Source organism: Gymnoscopelus braueri (genome assembly GCF_963280865.1).
Source record: "Gymnoscopelus braueri genome assembly, chromosome: 23".
NCBI classification, from domain to species: domain Eukaryota; kingdom Metazoa; phylum Chordata; class Actinopteri; order Myctophiformes; family Myctophidae; genus Gymnoscopelus; species Gymnoscopelus braueri.
Genome location: NC_137625.1, coordinates 9,749,917 through 9,774,708, shown reverse-complemented (window position 1 = coordinate 9,774,708; position 24,792 = coordinate 9,749,917). Strand labels below are relative to the sequence as shown.

General features: G+C 44.2%; 1 protein-coding gene across 1 annotated transcript in view; it reads right to left on the bottom strand.

Annotated features, from left to right (window-relative positions):
* Positions 1-24,792, bottom strand: part of foxp2 (forkhead box P2) — a 162,519-nt gene that overhangs the window by 125,774 nt on the left and 11,953 nt on the right. Inside the window, 2 exon segments of the mRNA XM_080420620.1 lie at positions 17,668-17,738; positions 20,395-20,465. The gene's annotated coding sequence lies outside the window, so the exon portion shown is untranslated.

The following is a 24,792-nucleotide window of genomic DNA, read 5'->3' as shown; positions in this document are numbered from 1 at the left end:
ATACCAGGGGCAGATAGCGTTGATCAAGTGGTAACGTTGGGAAAGGTAGAAGTAGCGAGGAGTGCTAATTTAACTCTCCGCAAGGGTCCATTTTCACACTATAAGTTAAATTGACACCCCGGATTTTGCTGTGTACTGACGGCGGATTGAAATGAGCCGCAGCCATGGAGACACTCCAGGACTTATTATGTGCCGGCGTGTTGATGCAATTATCAAGGCGACGCCCGGCAGCATAGGAGGAAATCTGATTTAATTAATTTAAAACGCTTGAATAACAACGGAATTCCTCTTGTAGGAGAATATTCCTATTGGAAATTTACATTGAGATGGGAAGGGGGGGGGGCATTACATATCCAATGTAATGCCTGATTAAAAGATCCTGCAGAAACCACAGAAACACACTTAAAGCGTGATGCATTTCAAACATCAGGTGTATGTGAAAATATTAAATAAAAAGAGGCTCATGTTGGGAAAAATATTACAAACTGTACGGAAATTTAAGTGTGCTGACGTCTGTACTCACGCTGCATCTTCATCTCGAGGAGGCCGTAATGAGTTTTCAGACAGTATCTGAATGACTGTATTCAGTGGTGTAAAGTAACTAAGTACATTTACAAAAGTACTGTACTTAAGTCAAATTTTGAGGTACTTTTACTTTACTAAACTATTTACAATTTTAAATTATTTTACTTCTACTCCACTACATCTCAGAGACAAATATTGTACTTTTACTCCACTACATTTATTTGAAAACTTTAGTTACTAGTTACTTTGTAGATATTGAATTTTTTTTACAAAACACACATTAACCACTTCAGCCCTATACAGTACATTTCGGCCATTTGAAAATAGACGATCTACAAGGTCACAATGCATCGCGGTGCGATGCATTGTGAGCTTGTAGATCGGCAATTTTCTAGATTTTTAGACATTTGAAACATTTGAAAACTTATGAAATGGGACATACTGCATAATGAGTACTTTTACTTTTGTACTTTAAGTATATTTTACATTACATTTTACAGTACATTTTGAATTCCGGACTTTCACTTGAAACAGAGCACTTCTACATTGCCGTATTGATACTTTTATTTAAGTAAAACAATTTAGTACTTTTTCCACCACTGACTATATTGTTTGTCAGTATTCCTGTCTGTTACTGCTCGGTGCCCAGGGAGAGGCATAGGGCGAGGGGCCCAGGGCGTAGGTAGGGGGAGGTATGAAGGGCAGAGAGGAAGAGAGAGCTTCATATTAGTGGCACCGTCAGCCAGGTAGCCGGGCTCTGTTCACATTGTGCCTCCTGGCATACATAAAACATGGCCTGTTGCTTCAGCCGGCTAAAAGAAAAACACTGCCATCAAGTGAAATTTTGGAGGATTCCTCAAACGCCTTGGAAGGGGGGCGGGGGAGGTGGGGTCTGGGGTTTCGGGGTACCCATCACTGTGATTACACTACTTGTACAGGGGGGGGGGGCGGTTGGATGTTTTTTTCCGCACAATAAACCGTATTTGTCTATGGCAAAGGAGAGAAACTGGGGGAAAACGTATAGCTGGGGCCTGTGGATGCACGGAGCCTGGAGTAAAAGAAGACGCGCTTGAGCAACGAGCGACAAACCGTCACACGTAACTTATTTTCCCCCTTTATGCAACCCCAGCCACCCATGCTGTATAATTATCTAACATATCAAATACACTGTCTCACTTAATAAATAATACCCTCAGTTATCTCTGCACAGACCCATGTTACACACAACACAACGGAAGAATGCATCCCATGGAGAAAGGGGAAAGTCAGGTGATAGTCAGATATTCATCACAGATGGTGCTGACTCAGTACTAGGGGCTGTTCATTCAAGGTGAGCCGTTGGAAACAAAGAGAATCATTATTACTGCGTGAACCCAATTGCCTGGGCTTCACTACTACAACTCCAGTCTCAGGTAACGAGGGCAGGTAGCAAAGTGGAAGCAGACGGGAGAGAAACCAATGGGTAAGGAGCTGCCTGAGATGAGACAGACACACACAGAGAGAGAGACAGAGAGAAAGAGAGAAAGACAGAGAGAGAGAGAGAGAGAGAGACCGAGACAGAGACAGAGACAGAGACCGAGACCGAGACCGAGACAGAGACAGAGACAGAGACAGAGACAGAGACAGAGGAGACAGAGACAGAGACAGAGACAGAGACAGAGACAGAGAGAGAGAGAGAGAGAGACAGAGAGACAGAGAGACAGAGAGACAGAGACAGAGACAGAGACAGAGACAGAGACAGAGAAAAACGGTTAGAGAGAGGCAGTGGCGTCGCTACAACATGGGTCATCCGGGGCTTTAGCCTTGAATGTTCTTCGGTTAGCCACAGGAAAAAAATATCTATTCTATAATTCAGTGGTTCTCAAAGTCCACTTGGTTCCATTTGTACACTCTACAGCATTACAGACCTGCAAGAGTCCATTTGGAACCCCCTCAAGGAACCCTTGGAGTCCCTGGACCCCACTTTGAGAAACACTGTTATAATTCATTGAGTGGACTTGGACTTTATCAACTAAAGGCTGAACATGCGTCAAACCATGAATTTTCTACACAGCAACTATACACCTGTATATGTACTTGCGTGGTGCATCCATGGGCGCACTCCTCAACATTGGAGTTTGAATCGCTTGAACTTCAACCTAGTTTAAGTAGCCGACAGTTTCCTGAGCTACACAACATAAAACACATTCAACTTTAAAAGATTTGGGATTGTTGCATGAATGCAGAAAAGTAGGGATAGTTTGCTTACTATTATCTTTTAAGGGTATAAGTGACTAATGTTGTTATAAGTGCCCATATTTATCCTGCTTTCAGACAAGTCTAATTAATTTGAGAGGGCTTTTACATTTTATGATGCAATTATCTGGGAACCCATTTAAGATTCACTTTATTGTCACTTAGATGCACTGGTTAGGTACTGTACATACATGAGAAATTGCATTTTAATCTTCCCAAGACAAAAATGTGGATTTTGTATGTACTCCTGGAATTACTACGTAACTTGCTCGTAGTGTTATGGGAACAATATCATTTTGTGATGTAATAGATAATAATTATTATAATAATAATAATAGTAGAGATCCCCAGACACGACCTGCAAGGTACCAATTCTTTGGCTCAGCCTTTATCACTTAAGCCCCTATTTTATACTTAAATAATAACTCACTGTTTTGGGATTTTTGTTTTACTTTTGGAAATTATTGAATTGAAAAAAAAAAGACCTTCGCCTACAATGACATGGCCAAAATAGGGTCGCCAGGCTGAACGTGGTTAATGCATTCAAACCTCAGTGATCAACCCCTGGATCACGGTAAAGAAAGACAAACGGAGAGAGACGGAGAAGGAGGGACAGAGAGAGGCTATTCAGGGGTGCAGGGGGCTTGGAGATGGCGTGAGACCCCCCCACACACACACACACACACACACACACACACACACACACACACACACACACACACACACACACACACACACACACACACACACACACACACACACACACACACACACACACACACACACACACACACACACACACACACAACAATGCAAAGAAAAAAAGCAAGCACCACAGCGAGGAATGCAGGGAAGAGGAATGGTTCCATAGTGCGGCGCTATAACCTTCTCCATTGTTTTGTGTGTTTTGTTCTTTCACACCATCTTAACACTATCATAACCATAAGCCTAACAGAAAACCCCCCACCATGAAACAAAAACAAAAAAAGGGACATATGTATGACATACAGTATGTGGACGCACAAAATGCCATCCCCAAGCAATAGATGTCAAACGGAAATCAGCATAATTAAACCTATATGAAAACTAATGAGGTAAATAGGCCATTGATGTGTCATCGGCAAGCGTTTCAACCACCCACACCCCCCCCCCCCCCATAGGCTCAGACCAAACGTATTGATCTGTGAAACAAGAGGGCTGGTGGGCGGAGACTCGCTTGATATTAGCCATCTAATGAGGAGATGAGTAACGGCGGCGGTGCCTGGTAATTAAATGGCGTACGAGCCCTTTTATATACACTGACTGCTCGACAGGAGGAGGAGGAGGAGGCGAGGGGAGGGAGAGGATGCGGGGCGCCGGAGGTCACGCCGGTTGTTGTCGTTTCCTCCTCCTCCTTCTCCCAGCTTGGCGCACGGTGAGGAGGTGGGTATACAGGAGGAGGTGGGTATATGCAAGAGAAGGTGCGGAGGGAGACGAGGAGGTAGGTGTACAATGGGGAGGCGTACAGGGGGCAGTGGTGGAAAAAGTACTCAAATGTTTTACTTAAGTAAAAGTATCAATACTGCAATGTAGAAGTACTACGTTCCAAGTAAAAGTCCGGAATAAAAATTTTACTTGAGTAAAAGTAAAAAAGTATTGGTATCAAAATGTACTTAAAGTACCAAAAGTAAAAGTACTAAAATGTTTGAAAATAGCAGATCTACAAGCTCACAACGCGTCGCGATGCCACACGTTGTGAGCTTATAGATCTGCTCAAATAGATCAAATTGATCAAATAGCCTAGGTATAAAATAGGGCTTACTGTAAGTGGTTATTGTATGTTTTATAATGTAATAATGTATATCTACAAAGTAACTAGTAACTAAAGCTGTCAAATAATTGTAGTGGACTAAAAGTACAATATTTCCCTCTGAGATGTAGTGGAGTAGAAGTAAAAGTATAGACAATTGGAAATACTCCAGTAAAGTAAAAGTACCTCAAAATTGTACTTAAGTACAGCACTTGAGTAAATGTACTTAGTTACTTTACACCACTGACAGGGGGAATAGATTAGAGTCTGACCGACGCCACGTCTTTGGGTCACAACTTGTGTTGTGAGCTTGTAGAAAAATAAACTGTTCCTCATTTAGCTGGGGGACCCCCTGGAACCCCTCCAAAGACCCCCTGGAGGTCCCCCACTTTGACAGCCACTTGCTTTCGAGGATACGGCGTGGCAGCAGCGAGGGAGAAAGGAAAAGAAACAAGCCGCCGTTTAGTGGCGAACTTATGTGGTGATTTTGCGGGGGGGGGGGGGGCTGAGCAGAGAGGAGGAGGCGGTGGAGATGTTGGTTGTGGGGGGAGATGCCTTCTTCTCCTCCTTTTGTGTGACTGTGTCTGATCCACCGTCTGAAGGTGTGTTTAACGCGCTGCCTGAGAGCCAATTTGCTGTCAACGACGGCGGCCCTAATCCCTACTTACAGGCAGTAATTACCCAACATTACCGCATCAACTTGTTGTTGTGTAGACGGGAGAATGTGTTTTTTGTTTTTTTTATTTTTTTCTTGTTTTGTTTGTAAGGGCCTTTACACAGGCTTATCTCCTCGCTGAGATGAAGGAAATGTGTACAGTGTTGTGTACAGTCAAGTAGAGGGGAGTAGAGGAAAGGTAGATTTTTTGTAGTTCATAGCTTTTTAAAGGACCATATATCACCATCAATACATGTGTAGTCTATTCACAGCTTCAAGCAGATATCCTACACGTACCAGTGTCATTATGAATTGTTTACATTGTGGCCATAGTCATGAAAATTACCGAACGTACCCGAATAACAATGAGTCAATGTTGGGTAGTTTGTAAATCAATCATTTCACCAGGCACAACGAAAACGATGACAAAAAATAAAGGTACCATACAATTCTCTGCGTTGGGTTGCCTATCTCAAGCAAGTTTAAAGTCTGTGCAAGTAGATTTTCACACCGTACTGAAATTAATGGAGACCAATGACACATTGAGAATCAAACAAACCGTGTTCTGTTGTCTGGAAAATGGTTGGCAGTGATGTGATCTGGTGCATTCATATGCCATTTCCTGACACAGGGGAGACATGTGTCGTGCTCCCGGGCTTATTGAATGACAGCTAGTAAACACTGTCATTCCAAAGACAGACATGGATTAAAACCGGCTTCATTCCACTGAGGGAAACGGTAGGAGGACAGAAAGAAGAGAGAGAGGAGGAGGAGCGGGAACAATAGCCAAATGGAGGGGACCAGTGTCGCTGAAGGTCCAATGTCTGCCATGATGAATATGTGGGAGATTATGAGAGCCCTTCCATCATTTCCATAATGTAAAACTCTTCTTTCTTCCTTAGCCCGCCGACTATTCAGCAAATAAATGAGAAACTATCGCCGGCATGGAAATATTTGACAAAGGGCTGGGAGATGGAGAGGGAGAGAGAGAGAGAAAGAGAGAGAGAGAGAGACACAGAGTGACCAAGTTCCAAATGACCTCGCGCCTTTACCGACAATGCATGGTGCCGTGCAGACGCATTCGGGAGCAGTCGAGTGAGTAAGAGCCGGTAGAGTATTTATCACCAGGCACAATGCAAATGTATTACCATGTCACCTATACCCACACCACGGCACCAAGAAAGGCACCGGGGCGGACACAAGGGACTTTTATGTAACACCCCGGAGAAGAATACCAACCTTTTTCGGATGTGAGGCCGCAGCGCTTCGCTGCTGCTCTTAACAAAATTAACAGAAAAATCGTTTGGCAGACACAGGTATAAAAGCGCTGCAGTCTCTCTCGCACACGCGCACACGCACACACACACACACACACACACACACACGCACACACACAAGCCAGGTCTGCAGATTTAACTGTAGCTAACTAGCCTATCCAGTAACTCTGTAAAAACCTTTTCTGTGATCTGTGATCAAACTGTAAAAAAACGTCTCCGAACATAAATCACAGAAGAAAGGCATAGTGTGGAACATAAAAGTACAGAGAAGTGGTGTAACAACTCCTCTGAATGCCAGTTTAACTGGCATCACAAGTTGTGGGTAATGTAATGGAAAATTGCTGTTGTTTTATAGTCAATATCTCTCCCTAAAGACAACATTAGCAATGTCAGTGTAAGTACTGTTACAAAGAAAGGGATGATGGAGGGTTCCCCTTATCTTCACTATAAACAGAAAACAGAAGACTGTCAAAGACGATGGTAAGGAGGAGGCGAGGCCTTTGTTAATCGGGCGGGGGAAATTCTGTTTCAGCATCTCCCAGCTGATGGCTGCTCAGATGGTCATGATGAGCAGTAAGGGGTTGATTGTCTTGCTCAGGGCCATGGTGACACATAGATATGGGCGGGCCAAAAGGCGAACTGGTGACCTCTCTACCCAGTCAGCTACTGCCACCCCAACATTGTTTGAGGTGTATTCTTTCGCAATGAACGGACGGCATGCTTAACGCGAGACAGTTGGTTAGTACCTTTCGTGCGCCAAAAAACTAACAAAAACATGAACAAAAGGCTTTTTTTTTTGCCATTCTGTGTGATATATTGACACAGTGAGCACTCTGGCTGGAGATGGCAACGGTGTGCGAAGCCTAACATATACTCCGTCATACAATGGTGTGCCGCACCGAAATCAGCAGAAGCTCACAACGCGTCGCTGAGCTTGGAGATCGGCTATTTTCGGCGAGGGACACCGCTGTCCGACGAAGAATACAGCGTATGGGACTTGAGGCTCCCAAACCGCATACACCTATGAATCAAACCACTGCCTTTTTTTAGAGAGGAGCTCCTCAAAAAAACATTGGACCCGTGAAATTCCTGAGCCATCGAAAATACCTTCCCACTCCGCTGCCACTCGCACCTCGACATCACTGACAACCCCTCCTATCGCTCACACGGTGTGTTTCCACGCGCATATTATGTGCGTGTTTGTGCATGAGAAAGAAATTGTATCCCTAGCGATACAAATGTGCGCGCATGTGTGTGTGTGTGTGTGTGTGTGTGTGTGTGTGTGTGTGTGTGTGTGTGTGTGTGTGTGTGTGTGTGTGTGTGTGTGTGTGTGTGTGTGTGTATATGCATTTTACCTGGCAGATGGCTACAGTTCATTCCAGAGCCCTCACCCGTGCCCGCCTATTTTATTTACCCCCGATCTCCAATATAATGCTTCAGTGAACATTAGGCAACTTTGAGACGCAAGTTTCAATCACTAGCCTGGCAGCGCTCTGTGTGTGTGTGTGTGTGTGTGTGTGTGTGTGTGTGTGTGTGTGTGTGTGCGACTGTGCGTGCATGCGTGCGTACGTGCACACACAAAAGCACACACGGAGTGACAGCGTGGTCTCAAAGCGACAAAGACGCTACAACATCAAAACGGAGGGAGAGAGAGAGAGAGAAGGGAAAGAAAGGCCGAATGATAACAGTGAGACTAGTTTTTTGGGGAAAGACAGGGGAGACGCGAAGGGAAGGTAAACGGGAGTGATGGATCTGAAAAAAAGGAAGAAAAGAGGACAAAAAAATAAACGAAAATAGAAGTGTGAGATAGAGAACAAAACGTCAAAAAAGAGACAAAAAACATGGATCCACAGTATATTCTCCGACTCAGACAGACACACAGGTAGAGACTGGGAGATCAGAGAGAAGGATGGATAGAGCCAGAAAGAGAAATGGAAGCAGTCCAAACAGAGGGAAAGAAACACCAACAGAGAGAGGAACAGAGAGAGAGAGAGAGAGAGAGAGAGAGAGAGAGAGAGAGAGAGAGAGAGAGAGAGAGAGAGAGAGAGAAACATGAAAACTGGCAGCGAGGAAGCAAGAAGGGGAGAGAGACACACACACATTCACACAGAATGACAGAGAGATGGAAAGGGATGACAAGAAGTATGGGGTAAAGAGTGAGAGAGCAAAAAAAGTAAGAACAATATAGATGGAGAGAAATGAAGGATATAGAAGGATATACATCTCCCTGGGTAGTGAGGGTGAAGGTCTCTCGCCCGCTGAACACAGGACGAGAGCAGCTGCGTGGGTCGGGGACCACCGGCACGGACTGACAGGTGAGAGCTTTCTCTCTCGCTGACCGCCAGGCTGCATGTTACATGACATGAGAGAGAGAGAGAGAGAGAGAGAGAGAGAGAGAGAGAGAGAGAGAGAGAGACCGCCTGCTACACTCTCAGAGTGAAGGGAGAAAGTATGAAAGCCTGCACACACACACACACACACACACACACACAGTGGTGGAAAGTAACTAAGTACATTTACTCAAGTACTGTACTTAAGTAACATTTTGAGGTATTTGTACTTTACTTGAGTATTACACATTTCCAATACTTTTACTTCTACTCCACTACATCTCAGAGGCAAATATTGTACTTTTACTCCACTACAATTATTTGAAAACTTTAGTTACTAGTTACTTTGCAGATATAAATCATGATATTATGAAACATAATTTCATAATATCATATCATATCAATAAATAGCAGATCTACAAGCTCACAACGCGTCGCGATGCGACGCGTTGTGAGCTTGTAGATCTGCTATTTTCAAACATTTTTGTACTTTTACTTTTGGTACTTTAAGTACATTTTGATACCAATACTTTTGTACTTTTCCATTTTTTATTCCGGAATTTTACTTGTAACAGAGTATTTCTATATTGCAGTATTGGTACTTTTACTTAAGTAAAGAATTTGAGTACTTTTTACACGACTGCACACACACACACACACACACACACACACACACACACACACACATGGTCTGTGGGCATACACAAACCCATGTCAGTTGTACAATCACTCACACACAGACACATCATGTGTCACAGTGATGCAGCCCCCCCACACCCCCACACACACACGCGCGCAGACAGAGGGGAAAGCATGTTTTCCTTCACAGGTGAGCTGCACAAGAAGGACGATACCACCACCCCTCTCACACACACACACACACACACACACACACACACACACACACACACACACACACACACACACACACACACACACACACACACACACACACACACACACACACACACACACACACACACACGCTCTCACTTAGAGAGAGAAAGTGTGGAGTAGGGGGGTAGAGAGGAGGGGGGGAGGGCGAGGGAGGAGAGTGTATGCAGTGTGCCGACTGAATCTTTTCCACATGACGGGCCTGGGGCTGTTTTTGTCAACCGCACTCTGAGCAGCATCAGAGTCAGGTAGTGTGACCACATGATTGCCCAAGAGGCACCTCGGTGAGCGAGAGAGAGTGAATGAGAGATAGAGAGTGATAGGCGCCAAAGCAAGAGAAAGGAGAGGCTGGGGGGGAGAGAGAGAGAGAGAGAGAGAGAGAGAGAGAGAGAGAGAGGTGACATGCATGATGAGGTGTAATCACGATGCCCGTTCAGAGCTCAGTGGGGTTTGTCAACACATACACACATTCACATTCCACTGTCTGTCAGTCCCGTGACCCGAAGCAAGCACTCTCTTGTGTGTGTGTGTGTGTGTGTGTGTGTGTGTGTGTGTGTGTGTGTGTGTGTGTGTGTGTGTGTGTGTGTGTGTGTGTGTGTGTGTGTGTGTGTGTGTGTGTGTGTGTGTGTGTGTGTGTGTGTGTGTGTGTGTGTGCCGTATGAAACGAAAAATCTGTGTTTCTTATAACACTGTGTTATTATTTGTACACTCTCTGAGTCAAATGAACACGGAGGATTCCGCGATGCACGCGCGCGGATGCTTTGTGACCGTTTCCCCTCCCGCCGAGCAGGTATAGGAAGAGTTGCACTGTCTGGGCTTGCGGTTTGTGGCTGAGGCAGCTGGATTCCTGGCGGTCGTTGCATTTCCCCGCCGCCTGTATCCCTTTTCAAGCCGCGATCAAATGAGCATAATGAACAAAGGACTTGGCTTGTTGCCTCCGGAGTAAAAGCTTTTTCAGTGGCTGTGACCGCTTGGTTTGATTTGAGGTTTTTGATTGTGGGGGGGGGGGGGGGGGTGTACAAGAGACATGGTGATAGCTTTGCACAAGGTTATCTCCTAAGGGAATCTTGGGGATATTAGGAGAATGCACAAGTTGCGTCGTCACCTTTCTGAAATGATTTCTCTGTGAAATGGTGCTTTAGGTTGTTGGTGTAGAGCGTGTCATGACAACTCTGTGAGTGAAGGAGGGGGATCTGGCGAGTAGTGTATTGTGACTGGATTTAAAGCTGCACTGGAGAGAATTAATTGCAATAGTAACACCCGGATTTAAACGCGGGTCTTCCGTGTGAGGGACCAGACTTCTGCCTCTCTGGCAATCCCCGTACGGACGGGGGACATATGGGGCTTCAGGGAGGGCTCCTTGTCAACCAGTAGTCTAAAGTTCTCAATGGAGGAGTACGGAGACCACATCCAACCACTGCAGATGTAATGGTTATATTATAATAACATACTGTACTCTACCATAGATATTGGTTAGAATAATGTTCCGGACTGCAGCTTTAAATGGAAAAAACAGGGATACATTAACAAGAGGAAAAAGTAATCATTCATAATTCTGACTTTTAAACTTCACAATTCTCCCCAAAACAACTCTGTTTCTGAAAGCTCAAATTCTGTATAAAGCATGTATTGTGTGTTGTACTGCCATATTAATATAATGTTTATACTCTGGAAATATGACTTTCATTCCAAAACACAATAGGCTACAGCCATAAAAACAGTATCATTGTTCAAAAACACATCTGAATATATGGCAAGATATCAAAGCCGCCCCAAAAAACAAGAATCCTTCAGGTAACTTGAACAATGGCGCGCATGGCAGGGTTTACTCTCATGCTGCAGGGGTAGGAACTGCATTTTTTTTTTCAAGTGGTGGATATCTCACTTTGTAGTGAATGTACTCGAAGGTGACATTGTTAACACAATGTTTACACTGTGAAAATGTATCTGGTTCTAGAGTGGATAGAATTTAACACTGATTTATCAGCCATTCGACATGGTTTTATACACTGTAACATAACACGCAATCACTGAGATAAATACCATTTATCAATAACACCCGACGTCGGTAGTTTGGGCCCAATGACAAAAATCCCATATAAAACACAGGGGTGCACTGTTAGGCTCTGATATAAACCCGAGGGCATACAGAGTGTTTATGTGTGGTGTGTGTGTGTGTGTGTGTGTGTGTGTGTGTGTGTGTGTGTGTGTGTGTGTGTGTGTGTGTGTGTGTGTGTGTGTGTGTGTGTGTGTGTGTGTGTGTGTGTGTGTGTGTGTGTGTGTGTGTGTGTGTGTGTGGGTGTGTGTGTGTGTGCGTGCGTGCGTGTGCGTGTATGTCTCTGCGCACGCAAACTGAAAAATGAGGAGACATGACAGCTCGTTGATAACACACCGAGTTCAATCTGTCAAGATAATCAGCGCTCCGGCCGGTGGAGAAAGAATGCGCGACTGTGTGAGACCAATTCATTGGACACGATCGCGCTGCAAACTGAAGCCACACGTAATTCTTCCCACCTGAAATAAGGGGGTTCAAACCGGTGTCAGCCCACTCTGATGTCACCCCTGCCCAGGCAGGGTGTGGGGTAGGGGGGGGGTGGGGAGGGCTTTGCATTTCACAATAATCTCAGGGCTCTTGGAACGATGCCACGGAGTTGGGCTTCCGCAGCCAGGCTTTCTCCAATTAAGTCGCGGGCTAGGAAGAATAACAGGTGAAACCCTAGATCCCCCCTGCTCGTTTATACTCAAAATGTAAAGATTTTTGCAGACATTATTTGCAATCAGTCATGTCCACAGTGCTTAGACGTGGAGGGATATACATGTGTGCCTAATACGGGGTGTGCCCATACAATCACAGCACAGGTTTAGGCCACGAACCTTTCCACTTATGACCTGTTTTTAACCTGGAAGACCGTGGCTGCGGTCAGAATCGGATAATTGCGCAATTAATGCGGTTTTCCAAAACCTCACATACTGACTCCCAGTCCCAAGCGTGCCAGTCGCGTAGATCTACACGAAGTGGTCTTTTTTTATTTATTTTTCTCGCAGGTTCACATTTCATTGTAGGCCTCGTTCGCCACGACACATTTCATTGTAGCACCACCGGAAACGGAAATATCCGTATCCGGAGATTTTCGTTCCCATCCGCCTCCACTCTAAAGCGGAAACTAAATCTCAATTTTCTCGGTTGTTGTTTTTCTCATCGCTGATCGCTGTTTAACATAAACCGCTGTAGCTTCAAAATGGCCGATCGCCGATCAAAACGGTCTTCTCTGGGCGTCTCACACAGCTACCCTGTGTGTCTACAAACAGTTTAACGCGCGATTTTAAGGTATTTAGCGAGGTCTGTGGCGACAAAAAAACAACAATAAATCGCTGGCACTGGTGAGTACATTATGATATTAAACTCTGGCGTGGAATGTGTTAAAAAAAAAGAAAAAAGGTAGGTAGGTAGATAGATATAGACATAATCTGAGAAAGAGGAATGGGCTAGAGAAGAGAAGAGAAGGATGGAGAAGACTCTCCTCCTCTCATCTCCCGTCTGTAACTTTATCCAAATGGAAAGATCCTGAGTCTGCACAACATGCACACTTAAGGCTTGACACAGTGTTTGGTTACAAGCAGACACAGTGTAGACAAGATTGCAAATAAAGAGATTAGAGCAACACAAACGAAACAGTGTATGGACATAGTTTAACAAAGAGCCTGACACTTGCTAAGAGACAGCACGGGCTTTGGAAGTGAAATGTTCAGATGGGAGTGGGCGGGCGGGCGGGGGGGGGGGCTTCTGGATTGAATAAGATTCTTTTTTTCTTTCTGTCTATTTTTTTTTTCTTCCCGAAACTCAGACGCGTTAAAACAATCCAACCTTGTTATGGCCTTTTTTCGAGAGTGAATGTGCAACGCGGCGTGATGAGTTACATATGGCCTGCGTTTGAAGGACAACGGGAGAGAGAGAGAGAGAGAGAGAGAGAGAGAGAGAGAGAGAGAGAGAGAGAGAGAGAGAAAGAGAGGAAGAGAGAGAGAGAGAAAAGAAAGGCTTGAGAGTATACACATCAGGTGTGAAAGATATTTCCTGTGTGGAAATAATATGAGTACAATTCCAGAGTCTGCCTTTTTTTTTTTCCTTCATTAAAAAAAAAACAGACCCCTGCTCTTAATCTGAGGGTGGATCGTGAAAAGAGCGGGTTCTCGCCGCTTTCCCTCCAATTTGCTCACAGCCCGGCGGTGTCAGGCCCCAACACCAAAACCTCATTAAATCGGAAGATGGAAACTTGAGCAACTTCCAAAACTTCTCGACTTCTTCCCTTCCCCCCATTGGTCATCCGCTAGCCTCTCTACCAGAGAGAGAAGACAAAACAGTGGACCAGAGAGAGAGGCCGGAGTGGGAGAGAGCAGGGAGAGAGAGAGAGAGAGACAAAGAGAGAATGATGCCTACTGTAAAGCGGTGGTTTTCAACCTTTTTCATGCCAAGGACCCCTACATTGATATACATTCCCCCATCTGAAAATGTTTTGTGCCAGGGACCCCCAAAAGCAAAGATTTGAGTTAAATATGTTCGCTTAAAAAAAAAAAGTACATTCAAAGATATGCACACATTTTCAAGATTTTTCAAAAATAGCAGATCTACAAGCTCATAGCGCGGCACTCTCAATGACCCCCAGGGGTCATTGAGGGGGGTACCAGGGGGTCCCCAGCCGAATTAATAGTTAGGAACCAAATTGACCCTTATGTGTCTGTAACTCTTGAGTGTATAAATGGAACCAAATGGACCTGTTACTCTCAGAGTTAAATTAACACTGATGATGATCCTGCAGTGTAGATTGGGACTATATTACAATGGTTGAGTCCCTGGCATATCTTTTCAAATGGGGGTCCGTGGTGGGCTAATATGTGTCAATTTGGGGGTCCTTGACGCAAAAAGGTTTGAGAACCACTGCTGAGAAAGACTACAGCAGGTCTTTCGGATCTCAGTGAGCAGGAGAAGGAGCGGGTAAGACCTTTTTTGTGAGAGAATTTTGGGCATGGGTGAAAAGTAAAAATATTTTTTATTTCATTTAATCTTTAAAAAAATGTACAAACTCGTACAACCTTGTAGATCGGCTTTAAAAAAAAATAATTGAGCTTTTTTTTTTGCGGCCTGGTTAAGTGGTTAAAATATTCTGGGTGGTACTGAATGGAGGGATTGACCAATGGCCCTGATCTCAGCACTGGGGTTAATGGTGGATAAAGATTTTAAAAAGTGTGGGGAGGCTCTCCCTGATCTCCTACAACCCCCCCCCCCCCCCCCCCTCCCCTACACACACACACACACACACACACACACACACGGCAGCCCCCCCACCCCCCACACTCCCTGCAGTGACAATGGAGGCTACCGATGGGGAAACGGCCAAAGTCCCTTTGATTTCTAGCCTTACTTTCCACCCCCTCCCTTCAGTTGCACCAGAGTTCCTCCAATACTCTGTGTGCCCAGTGTAAAGACCCGAGGAGTCGTCCCCCCCCCCCCACGCCGCTTAGCCCAGTCAGGGTGGAGGCAGTTAGCCGGCTCAGGGAGCCCATTTGAGTGGTATGGAAATGGAATGACGTGGAAGGTATCTGATCTACGACGAGGAGTCTATTTCAAATTGGGGAAATGTGAGCCGATCCATGCCCGTCCCACAGCTGCTTTTTTAAGTAGCAAGATATGACTTCGATTGCAGTCGTTTTTTACGTACATTAAGGTGGTGAGGGGCCACGCTGTTGGCAGTAGGGGCAATTATAAACTCTTGCAGGTGATTAGACAGGACTTCTTTAAGCGAGTAGATACGCGGTAAGAGTTCATCCTTTAAGATTTAACTGGATACTAGACAAATTAAGCAGTACTACTCAAATCTATTTTAGGTGCAAAAGAAGGGGGATGTCAGTTCTATGAAGATGGGTCTCTGGGGCACAAAGTGGACTAGGGTCTACAGCTAAGCCACCTTGCACATCCTCATGCCCACATTATCATCAAAGCTGGACCTCAATGGCACATGTCTGTTTAAAAAGTATTGAAATAAATACCCCATCTCCCTTACGTAAGTCTTGGCTGGAAGACTCAAAGCAGAACTGACAGGGCATTCTCCGCCCGCAACCCCCGAAAAACAGCCATCAACACAAACCGTCTGTCTGGCTTATTACGCAGCTGAACCTTTCATTTTTACAGATTTATTTGAATTATTCAAAGTGAAAAGATTGTGAAGGTGACTTCTCTGGCTAATGTGCAAACAAAGATTAAGAGTGAAAAGACATATATATATAAGCCCCAATTTTCGCTTTCAATAGCAGAATGTAAAGTAAAATTGAACTGGGAACTGGTTGGACTTAGTAAAATACTCTTTCATGTGCCTCTCTCGTCATTCGCCACATTTTTTCTGGCAAAATGTGTTTGCACCACATACTGCTACCTCACAACCAATTATACGCAGTTAACTCAACCCCCTCGCATGATTCCTCTGCACATAACTAGGCACAGCCACCGGTATACACACTGGAAATGTGTATGTTTGTCTCTCTGTGTGTGTGTGTGTGTGTGTGTGTGTGTGTGTGTGTGTGTGTGTGTGTGTGTGTGTGTGTGTGTGTGTGTGTGTGTGTGTGTGTGTGTGTGTGTGTGTGTGTGTGTGTGTGTGTGTGTGTGTGTACTGTGTTTGTGTGACATAATTGCTGTGTCCCATTAATCGACCTGAGATTCTTCATGCTCATTTGTGCACTGGCTTGGTGACAAACTGCCTCTGGTAGTACCAATTCTAAAAGGAGGGTTTTCTGTAAAAGGTTGTGGTGCAAGAGAAGACACGAGACCATGAAGAAAGATTATATAAGATACTATTTAAGATAATACATGATGAGAAACACGCATTTGTTTCACCTTGGTCACTAAACTCATAGTCCATTGGCAATTTCATATTCGGCTAAAATAACGACAGTATGGACTTGAATGGAGTTGAGGAATGAGGTCTCTGTAAGCGCCTAATGGCTGCCATTACTGACAATGTGCGTCAAGCTTGCTCATGGAGTGAAATTATCTCAACATGATGCTGACCAATGGAGAGTACATGCATTTCTCATCACACTGTGGTTTTATAGTGTTTCATAATGGTGCCTTGTGATTCAGCCTCGCTATTTTGTAAGGGTTATTGTTGGACATAGTTCCATACCAACGCCATTTTTTGGCACTTCAAACACAACGATTCCAATGGTTCTGGCATGATACATTGTTTTATACCTTTTCTTTGATAAAGCTCTATCATGTAATTTTCTTTAGTGAATAAAATAATATTGTGTCCAATCTGTATGGTAGCATTATGTTAATACAATATAACTTGTACAATTGGGGTGGTTTGCATTTGGTCTCCCTGGTAAATATTGAGACATTTAGATCCTGTGTCTAGGTTGTACACGACCTTTGACACGATCCTGTTACTGATTTGACACACATTTTTACTTGAAGGTCAAAGTTCAATTTCTCCCCAGAGCAAGCAGGCAGGCTCTATGCGCTCAGTGGTAAAAAGAATCTGCACTTCTGATCTGCTATTTTCCCTATTTGTCGTAGAACAAAATGGGAGTGGTTAAATAAAGGTTTAAAAAAGTAATGATAATTCATAATCCAAAGAAAATGTAAACTCAAAAGTGAGAAGAAAAGGTGTGTTCTCTCATCACTAGGAAACCAAAGTTTTCATGCTTTTAAGGGAATCAGCATCATTACTAATAATCAATACAACACTGACAGGTATCACCCCCTCCCCCCCACAACCACACAGACACACATTAGTGAGCTCTACTGTGAGCAACAACACAGGATAGTGTCTTCATATAAACGGAAGACGCTTTTTCCCCCGTGAAGCAATGGCGGAGCTCATGAAAACATCTCAACAGTGGACCACAGTCACTGGGACGAACAGACAACACCCAGCATGCAGAGTAGTTACAAAGTCTGTCTCCACTTACCACTTAGGGAGGACTTCAGAGTTATGAACCTTCCGGGTTAGTCTATGGACACAGAGCGGGCATACTTCATCCTAGGCCGGAGAAATGAGAATACGGACAGTTGCATTTAACCTGGTGCTGCAATTTTTTGGCGTGCCATTATAGGTGAATATTATAATTAGTACTGTCTTTTAAAATGTCAAAATGTTAAAAACAAAATAGCGAAAATCGAACCCACAAGCTCTCAACGCATCGCAGTGCCAGTCGTGAGCGCTGTGATCTCTATTTTCACCATTTGTCATACAACAAAGTATAGAGGGTTTAAGTGCCCGTAACCTTTTTCGATGGTGTCGTTCAAAAAAGTAAATCTGATGAATATGATTGACTTATAAGATAATAATAATAACAACAATAATAATAATCCCACCCTGGAGATCCCTGTTCATTGTATTCCGCTCTGTTACACAACCAATCTCAATCAAGATTTGTGTGTTTGTGAGAGTGTGTGCGTAATATATATATATATATATATATATACAGTGGTGGAAAAAGTACTCAAATTCTTTACTTAAGTAAAATACCAATACTGCAATATAAAAATACTCTGTTACAAGTAAAAGTCCAGAATTCAAAATTGACTTGAGTAAAAGTACAAAAGTATTGGCATCAAAATGTACTTAAAGTACCAAAAGTAAAAGTACTAAATATTTGAAAATAGCCGATCTACAAGCTCACAACGCGTCGCGATGCGACGCGTTGTGAGCTTGTAGATCTGCTATTTTCAAATAGCCTAGGTATAAAATAGGGTTAAAGTGGTTAATGTATGTTTCATAATATCATAATTTATATCTGGAAAGTAACTAGTAACTAAAGTTTTCAAATAAATGTAGTGGAGTAAAAGTACAATATTTGCCTCTGAGATGTAGTGGAGTAGAAGTAAAAGTATTGGAAATTGGAAATACTCAAGTAAAGTACAAATACCTCAAAATTTTACTTAAGTACAGTACTTGAGTAAATGTACTTAGTTACTTTCCACCACTGTATATATATATATATATATATATATATATATATACACACACACACACACACACACACACACACACACACACACACACAGTATATAATAGATGTATAAAAAAAACCTAACCGAGATCCAACCTCGGCTACATTGTGTTGGCCCTAATGCATATCATAACTTCTAAGCTAGAGTAGATTGAAAATCCTTGGGGTGTGAAAACCAAACAGGCACAACTGAGAGGTTGCCCAGCGGAGGGGGAATTCTATCAAGGTGGACAAGATGAAGATTTGTTACATTCTGGGGGAACGGGGGCCCCTCTCGACCCCGCCTAACCGCTCCAATCAGCCAAACAGAAAAGGGGGCTAACGATAGTGTGACAAGACCACAAACAGAGACCAACGCACTCTGCTTCTTAACTCTTTAAGACCTGAGAACGCATCTGTGTGTCATTTTTAGATTTCGTTGGGCTATTCAAAAATAGCAGATCTACAAGCTCATAGCGCGGCACCGAGTGCCGCGCTATGAGCTTGTAGATCTGCAATTTTTTTTAAATCGTGAAACATGTTGTGCAAATCTTTGAATATATATATATTTAAAGCGAGCATTTCTAGCTAAAATGTTATTGCTTCTGGGGATTCTACAAATGTCTTCTAAATCAGTTTAAAACAGTTTTCTGAAACACTTATGTTGCTATAATATTAATGTCAGTGTCAAGGAGCCCCACAACGATATGTATTTGGCTGCGGACCCCCATCTCAAAAAAAAAAAATCCAGGGACCCCCAGAAGCAAATATTTGAGTAAAAAACAATTGCTTTATAGATATATATTCAAAGATTTGCAAAAAAAAAAACCCGATTTTAAAAAAAATTGCAGATCTACAAGCTCATAGCGCGGCACTCGGTGCCGCGCTATGAGCTTGTAGATCTGCTATTTTTTAATAGCCAAAAGTATAAAATATGGATAAAGTGGTTACACAGATGCGTCCCCCGGTCTTAAAGGGTTAACCCCTTTCAACGTGGCGACCCTGTTTTGGAGCGTTGAAAGTGTCCAAAAATAACACATCTACAAGGTCACGATGTGTCACACCGCGACACGTTGTGACCTTGCAGATCTGCGATTTTTTGTATTTGACGTACAACAAAGTATATTGGTCTTAACCCATTAAGACCTGGAACTGTGTCATTTTTAGATTTGAGCTAAAAAAGCATTATTTTACACTTTGGGCTATTCAAAAATAGCAGATATACAAGCTCATAGCGCGGCACCGAGTGCCGCGCTACGAGCTTGTATATCTGCTATTTTTGAAAAATCGTGAAAATGTGTGCAAATCTTTGAATATATATATTTTTAAAGCGAATATTTTTAACTCAAATCTTTGCTTCTGGGGGGGGTCCCTGGAACAAAATATTTTGATGGGGGTCCGCGGCCAAATACATATAATTTTGGGGGTCCTTGACATGAAAAAGTTTGAGAACCACTGATATAGAAACAAAGGTTTTTCAGAATACTGTTGGGATTTAGGAGACATGTAGAATCGGCTTCAGGTCTCAATGGGTTAAGTGGTAAACAGCTGAAAAAATATATATTTGTACTTTTTCAGTTGGACAGTTGCCTTAACTTGTTGCGGAAGCGGAACAAATTGCATGACAAAAAGAAAATCAACACATTTCACAGTTCTAAGGCCATAATGTGGGAAAGATGAAGGAACGCAGTTCAGGACACTCACCCTGAGGCTGAATATGTGCTGTTGTTTTCTGTCACAGGAGTGGAAGGGGGTCCAGCGACGATGTCAGGTATCTGGCAAAAGGGGACACATCAAATGCACCATTAGTCAAAATTGATTTTGTAACACTGCTACGGTATCTTTATTGCTCTCTTCCTCGGTCCACGTTCAGTGGGATTCTTGTGCAGACATGCACAGCCTAGACTTGTCTCCTGCATTTTCTGTGGCCTTTTAGATGAAGGCAATAAACTTCAGAACAACAGAGTGCACCTGGATCTTTCTGTGAAGCGCGCGTGTGCGCGCGAGAGCGTGTGTGTGACTGTCTGCATATTAATGTATGTGTGTGTGTGTGTGTGTGTGTGTGTGTGTGTGTGTGTGTGTGTGTGTGTGTGTGTGTGTGTGTGTGTGTGTGTGTGTGTGTGTGTGTGTGTGTGTGTGTGTGTGTGTGTGTGTGTGTGTGTGTGTGTTTACAGTACGTGTGCACATGTGCATGCATGCACACACATGTGTGAGGGGAGGGGCCTCCACTGCATTTAGGCCATGTACAGTACACGCTGTCGTTACAAAGAAATATGTGACAGGCGTCCCCGCCCCCCCCCCCCCCCCCCCCCACCACCACCACCCCCGCTCACTCTCTCTCTCTCTCTCTCTCTCTCTCTCCCTCTCTCTCTCTCTCTCTCTCTCTCTCTCTCTCCCTCTCTCTCTCTCGACTTGAAGGGTGCAGCCCCTGGAAGGCTCAAGCTCTCAACGCCGAGTAAATCACGTAGTTAAACCTGACACGTTTGATTTTCTCATGTCCTTTCCTTCTCTCAGCCGCCCGCGCTAAACTGTACACGTCGTGGCGTCTACACAATTTAGCCCCATTAGAGCTGATGATGTTCTGCGCTAATCGTGACGAGTGTGCGAGCCTGGCTGTACAGTCAGTGCCGCACTTGGATGCAGCAAGACGCAGCTCAAGACATTTTATGGCACGCACACACTACATAATGTTGTAAAAAGCAAGTTGACCCCCCTCGCGCCATTTAAAATTCACCTGGTGCAGCAACCGTAGGCTAGACAAACTTCAGCCAGCGAGGAGTGCGAAAGGCCTGGTTTCTTCACCTCTCTGAGGTTCTCTCTCTCTCTCTCTCTCTCTCTCTCCAGAATTCTCTCTCTCTCTCTCTCTCTCCAGAATTCCAATGACCCCTACAGGCAACAAGCGACTGCTGAATCCCGTGGAATGTGCTCTCTGAACTGTACAAAAAGCCCTGAGCCCCCGAAGAGTACTGCTGAAAACAGAACCTGCCAAGTGTTATTATTTTTTACCGTTTTGAATTTGGCGGGGTGGGTGGAGGGGAGGTGTTGCACAGATTGCTGTGCAACATTTACTCAGAGTGTGTCGAGGGCAGCAGAGAGGGCAGCAGGACACCAAACCCCATGCATGCAGTGCACCATGGTCTGCAGGGAAAACAGCTCTGACGAGGTTGGTAGTGGTACTGTCTAGAATCAAATAGGCCCGCGCCAAAACCACAATATCATCTATTTGCATTGTGTGCATCGCCCCGCCATCTATCTCTGAATAGGAAATGCAGTGCTGCGCAAACACAGACATCGAGTTGATATGTAATAATAAAATAAAAAATTGCAGATGACTCGTGCAAACAGCCGAGCTGAATCAAATGGCTCGGATGAACACTATAAACATGACGACGGTGATAGCCTACATCACTGCCATCAAATACCTTTTTTTCCCCTTCACAGTCATTTGGATTAAAGAAAAAACATAATTTTGAAGTTAATGCCCCATTCATACACACACCAAAAAAATAAATGCTGAGTTGACTTCAATAACACCTTTGAGCTATGCACATGTCATATTTTATTCACTGGGAACGCATTAGGAGCCACTATTAGTCCATGTGACCTCCAATTCGAGGGGATTTACAAATACCCGCACATATCTTTACGCCAAATACAAAACCCTTCGGTGAATTCTATCAACTTATAAAAATACGAGAAATACCACATTCAAGTATTCATGAAGGCCTAATAATGCTATAGGGCTGATATTTACATAAAGCGCTGAGCGGCGCGCTAAGTCAAGATACTATTTAAGACGCGGCCCCCACAAATACCTCCGCATGCTGGCTGAAGGAGGGTCCGAGGATGAAAGGGGACATTATGCTAACAAGTCAGATTACTGTACACAATAATTTTATCTTTAAAGTAAATACCATCCCCGGCGTTAGAAAAGAAGCGGGGGGCAGGCGCGCGGGGGGGTGGGGGTAGGGATGGGTCGTTATGGAAAGTCACTGACGGTATTTTTTTTTTTCCCTGCGCGGGGACCGAGCGGTCCCCTTCTCCCTTATCTGTGTTGGTCGAGCAATTCAGGCCCTGGCTCCGAACAAAGATGAGTCTTCAAACTCATTCTATTCATGGGCAGACGTGTAATTACCCTCGGCTCGCGGTCTAGACGTAAACGCTTTCACACAGTATTTAAGACCACCGACTCCCCCCACCACCACCACCACCACCACCACCTCCTCATCGGCCGAGGCAGCACGCCTGCTCACCGCTGCGCCCGCCACCAAACCCCCCCCCCCCCACCCCACCCGCCCGTTAACCCATTCAATCCGGGGGGGCGCATCTCTGTCATTTTAGATTTCTTTGGGCTATTCGAAAATAGCAGGTATACAAGCTCATAGCACGGCACTCGGTGCCGTGCTATGAGCTTGTATGAACTTGTAGATCTGCTATTTTTGAAAAATCATGGAAATGTGTGCAAATCTTTCAAATATATATTTTTTTTACAGCGAACATTCGTAACACAAATCTTTGCTTTCTGGGGGGATCCTGGAACAAAATATTTTACAAATGTTCGCTTGAAAATATATATATATATATTAAAAAATGTGCACATATTTTCACGACTTAAAACAAATCAATAGCAGATCTACAAGCTCATAGCGCGGCAGCGTATCTGCTATTTTTTTAATAGCCCCGAGAAATCTAAAAATGACACAGATTCTTTCCCGGTCTGAATGGGTTAAACAGAAAGAAGAAGAAAAAAATCTGCGGTCGAGATAAATTAGCAAAGAATGCAATAAAAAAGACACAATGCAGGGAACTTTATCCTTCCCGCCGCTAAATGAGATTTCTTTGAAATGCAGATCAGTGGCGCGAGATTAGTGAATTTTAGCTGCTGTCAACATCATAACAAAATACAAATGCGATTGTTCGCCCGGCCGGCCTTATCTCCTCGCTTCCATCTGCTGGCTCGTTATTTACGCCCCCCACCCCCCCATTTCCTTGATTTACTATGCAGATCTAAATAAGCCGCATCAAAAGGAGGGCTTTGCTGCACAATGCCTTCTTAAGCTTCGACATCAAGGTATTTGGAGGAGAGAGAGAGAGAGAGAGAGAGAAGGGGAAAAAAAGCGTTAGTCCTGCAGAAAAAAAGGAGGACTGCCCATCAAAGGCACATCTTTAATGAACTCTCCCCGTATCAGAGAGGGGGTTTGTGGGGACCTGGCTTTTATGCAGCCCCTGTGTGCACGCGCGTGCGTGTGTGTGTGTGTGTGTGTGTGTGTGTGTGTGTGTGTGTGGGAAGAGAGAGAGAGAGAGAGGAAGACAGACAGACAGACAGAGAAAGGTGTAAGACCCACACCAAGGCTTGGCTGAGAAGAGAAGGATCAAGGAGGAGTAGGCGGAGAGAGACAAGGATAGAGGGAAAGGTAGGAGAGGAAAGAGGAGGAGAGAGGCATGGACTCAGAAGTGATTAGCTCGCCACAGGGGCCCGCACCGGCTCTGTCTGCGTCTCTCTGTCTGTCTGTCTGCGTGGGTCTCTCAAAGCAGCTAACAGAGGGAGTCCCTCGTGGTCGTTATGAAGTACAGTGACACTAGATTAAAAGCCATCAGGGTGAATTGGACTGCAGGCCAGCACTTTAGAATTGAATAGAATCCTCAGCGTTAATTTGGTTAATTTTGGTTCCATTTTGTACACTCACAGAGTTTCATTCAAGCGTTCATTTATACACTCCTCTGACTTAAATTAACGCTGGGATTTTACCGTGTAGAATATTAATACACATTTCCGTCGGGGCTTAGACTTTTTGCAGTCAGCCATGTTTGTGTTCCTTTCCTTCGGCGCGTTTCACCCCCCTGCGACTCTACATTACACACTACAGGATTTTACCGCACGGCTTCCAGAGTTGACACCGTAACTGATAAGTGATAAGTACACCGTACGAGGTAACCTAACAATCAACCTGTCCCAGAGAGTGAGGGAGAGAGAGAGAGAGAGAGAGAGAGAGAGATACCAGTGTCAATTGGGAGTAGCGTCAAATGAACGGCTTATCCACACTCCACCGTTGCCGCCCCGATTTCCCACAGAAACAGCCGAAGGAACGGTGATCTCGCACA